A 4,044-nucleotide genomic window follows, 5' to 3' on the forward strand; every position below is an offset into this window, starting at 1 on the left:
ATGAACAAGAGGAGCACTGCATGAATTGGGAAGAGTTACATCCAAGCTGCTGGTAGTGTTTTTTGGAAAATGGAAATCTTCATAACCTTTTTAATGTTATTGTCTATGTACTTACTATGTACTATATATGTACTTAGTATGTCATATTTTATAATTTAACTATGTTGATTGAGCTTGTCCCCATGTAAGCTGCCCCGAGTCCCTTCGGGGAGATGGAGGTGAGGTACAAAAATAAAATTATTATTATTATTATTATTATTATTATTATTATTATTACCTTTTGGAGATTTTATGATCTTTGGAAAGGCATTATCTTGTTAGAAGATAATCTTTTGGAAAATGATGCCATAACCTCTTGAGAAAAAAGTTAAAAGTCATAACTTTTGGAGAAAATGGCATTCATGCAAGGCAATTTGCTGTCTCATCACACTAGAGCATGAATCCACTTTAAATCTGGTTTCTGCCTCCTACAGAATTCTGGGATTTCTAGTTTGGCGAGGCCCAGGACCTGTCTGGCTGAGCTGTTTAAAGGTCCCTCCTAAAGTGGATTTAAAGTGTGTCCAATCTCTAGTGTGATGAGGTCTAGGTTTCTCAGCTGTTAAACCGATATACCTACATACCTCTTTGAACTGTTAGGGACAAAGATATGCCAATGCATAAGCACACACACGCCTATATAGCAGAGTTTCAGAAGTGTTTTTTTAGTTGCCCAAAAACATCAACTCTCCCTCAAAATATATTGGCCTTTGAATCATGAAAAAATAAGCAGAGGCTTCTTTAAAAGTAACATAGTTGGTTTACTCACAAACTTCATGTATTAAGCATACAGGTACTTTGCGTATGAGTCCAGTTACAAATAGGATTTGAAGTATAGTAGTTTCTCTGTATAGATAAAACACATAATCAATAGTCCATAGCATAAAGCATTTCTCTGGTCTGAGAGTCCAATAAAGTCTCTGTTTCTACATTGAAAGTCTAATGGCTTCTGCTTCTACTGGCGTCTGAAAACATAAATTTGTTTCTATTGAAGTCTCTAAATATACTGTTTCTAAAATGGAGTAAGAGTCCTGAACAATCCCAGATCTGATCACATGGTCTGCAATCCCTCCCACAACAGAGAGTTAAGGAAAATTGCATACCAGTACACACATATATTATACAATAAGTAATCCAACAAATAATTAGTGGAGGCTTGAAGAAGGTTGCTATTTCCAACAGTGCTTACAGCAAATATTGGTGTGATGTCTGGCTATTCTGGTGTGCTCCAGTTCTCAGCAAGACAGGTTTGCAATGCCAGAACTTGTTTTTAGAAACTCGTGCTGTAAAGTCCTTAGTCAGAAGGGGGGCTTTCCAGCAGCAAGGATGCTTCTGTACAATATGGATTATGTAACCTTTGAAAACACAACAGAATAAGTCACAAGAAGGAGCAGGTTATAGGGAATGAAGAATAAAACAACCAAACAGTGTGAAGACCATACAGATATTATGACCTGAGTGAAAACCCTTTTATGGGAATGGGTGTCTGCACTGGAAAGGTGATTTCAGACAAGATGGGAATGTTATGTAAGTAGCTCGTCCTATGCAGTCTGGGCTCTGTTTCCATTCACTTTGGAAATGAAGTCCCATAGAAGCCATCACATGGCTTAAGGACACTTCTGGTGGGACTGCATGGGACTTCATTTCTATAGTGAATGGAAACAGAGCTCAGAATGCATTTTCCAAATGGTAGAAATACAGGAAAAGAAGGGGAAAGGATACGGGATCATTGGCCATCCCAGAAGCTGGACTGCGATGGTAGGGAATGAAATAAGGTGGTTTCCTCTGCTTTCCATATGACAGTCTTAAAACCAGAGTTGATGGAGGAATAAAGCAAGAGTCTAATGTGGATTTTTGAGTATTGGATAAAAGTGGCCTGCAAGAGGCAAATTGTGATTAAAGCCCTACTTCTGAAGCACTAATTTTAGATTGTGATGCATTTATGACTGGACTCTGATGCTAGATAAAAGCAACAGTGTAGAGAAGCAGCTTATTGAGGCATTCACCCCAATGAGTATAAACTGATTTTTTTTTTGCCCAACTGATCTGTAAGATCAAATAAGTTTTGCAGGTGTTTGAAAGAATATAATAAACTACAAAGCCTGCTTATTCTGGAGTCTTTCTTTCACTCTGTATTCTGTTTGGGGTTGTGTGTGAAGGAGGGAATAAAAGTGTCTGTCTCCAGCCTCAGCAGCAAGAAATCCTTACAAGGACAAATGCTACTTAACATTCTTCAGTGGCAAAGAATGTCTTACTTAACCTAAGCCAAACTATGCTCAATACACCGATCATCCTTATTAGACACAGACTTCCAAATGGGAAATGAAGAGCTGATACAGCAGAAAAGGAAAAATAGAAGTAAAGTATGCCCTGTACTTCAGAAGCTAGCTTACTGTCTCTGGTTGCAAGTACAAGTTGAATATCCCTTACTCGAAATATTTTGGACCAGAAGTGTTTTGGAGATTGGATTTTTAAAGGATGTTTAGGGATACCTATATTTGCATATACATCCATAATGGGAGATGGGACCAATGTCTAATCATTACATTTTGTGTAAGGGCAAATTCCTCACCTCAGGCAGCAAAATGTCTTGGCCATCCCTGGTGGAATGTTTCCCAACTTCAGGCAGTATCTGGACATCTCCAAAATGAATCTCCTGATGAACATTATGAATTTTTTTGCTGATATTATTATTAATTCATTTCTATCCCACCTTTTTCTCATGGGTGGGATTCAAAGCAGTGTACAAAGTTTAAAAAAAATCAATACATATACATTGACACATAAAATACACAATCAACTAAAAACATAATATGCCAAATTTAAAAATAACCCAATTTGAACACGCCATACATAACAATACTTACAACAGGTACCATTAAAAGGTTTCCCTAACCTTAGGGGGGGGGGTGAAATCTTCTGAACAGGGGCACAGACAGCAAAACAAACACCACAAGGGTGTTAATCCTTCCCTATGCTATCCAAAACAAAACAAAAATCTGTTTTTGACTGGAGGTACTTTAAAAATGTACCTGTTTCGACTTACAAATTCAACTTAAGAACAAACCTACAAAACCTACCTTGTTCATAACTTCGGGACTTCCTGTACTGAACTGCCTGTACTGGTTCTTCTCATTTCTGTTTAATGAGACAATAAATTTGTCTGAATCCCTCCACAAAGATGTTTTAGGAGCATAGTTTAGAGACAGGGTTAGTCAACAGGAGACTCAGCTTGTGTGCCCAGCTGCACCGCCACAACCCTTGTTTTCATTTTGATGTAATCCAGATTTATTCCCTGCCTCTTGCTGTTTTTTATAACATTGTTTTTAATTTTCTTTCAGCAACAATGTCCCCATGTTTCCTAATCAGCAAATATATCTTTGTGAAACATATTGGAAATTTTAATCATCCTGATGCTGAAATGCTGGCAGATTTTATGCACTAAACCAGAGCAAAGTGAATTAAAGTATAATTCAAAAATCTTTAAAGGGGGTTGTAAACTGTGTATGAGTTTTTTTCTGAACTGGACCTAGAAAACTAGAACAAATACTGAGATTTTTACATGTTAATTGAAGGCTTGGTATAAAAAGAATGCAATTTTACTTCTAGAGATGGCTGCCAAGACAGTTAAATTGGGATAATGTAATGTAAAGTAGGCTACATCTACACTGGACAGTGTAAATTTATCTCAGAGCAGTCCCAGATCCAACACATACAACCCAGAGTTGGTGTCCAGACAGGCTAGGACCATGCCAAACCACCAGATCTGTCACCTCCACCTCTGTGTCATGGCCACTCCTCCAAACCAACCATAGAACTCTGTTAGATGTCAGAAAAAGGGTGATGGCAGTCAGGGTCGGCCGGAGAAAATTTAAAATATTAAGCAGGGGTGGGGAAAAGCGCCCCGCCAGCGCCGCGGCAGGCGTGGCCATGTGTCGCGGGAGGCACATGGCCACGCCTCCCGCGGCGCCGGTGGGCCCCGCCTCCCATGCCCGGGCCCCGCCTCCC

The 4,044-nt window shown here is 39.1% G+C and overlaps 1 long non-coding RNA gene across 1 annotated transcript; it reads right to left on the reverse strand.

The window, feature by feature from the left end:
* Positions 1-779: 779 nt before the first annotated feature.
* LOC103279403 (uncharacterized) lies at positions 780-3,261 on the reverse strand. The gene is made up of 3 exons (XR_506762.3): positions 3,117-3,261; positions 2,609-2,692; positions 780-1,391 (listed from the first exon to the last, which is right to left on the reverse strand). It is a non-coding gene; the product is annotated as an uncharacterized LOC103279403 (long non-coding RNA).
* Positions 3,262-4,044: the final 783 nt, after the last annotated feature.

The sequence above is a fragment of the Anolis carolinensis genome, chromosome 1 (assembly GCF_035594765.1).
Source record: "Anolis carolinensis isolate JA03-04 chromosome 1, rAnoCar3.1.pri, whole genome shotgun sequence".
NCBI classification, from domain to species: domain Eukaryota; kingdom Metazoa; phylum Chordata; class Lepidosauria; order Squamata; family Dactyloidae; genus Anolis; species Anolis carolinensis.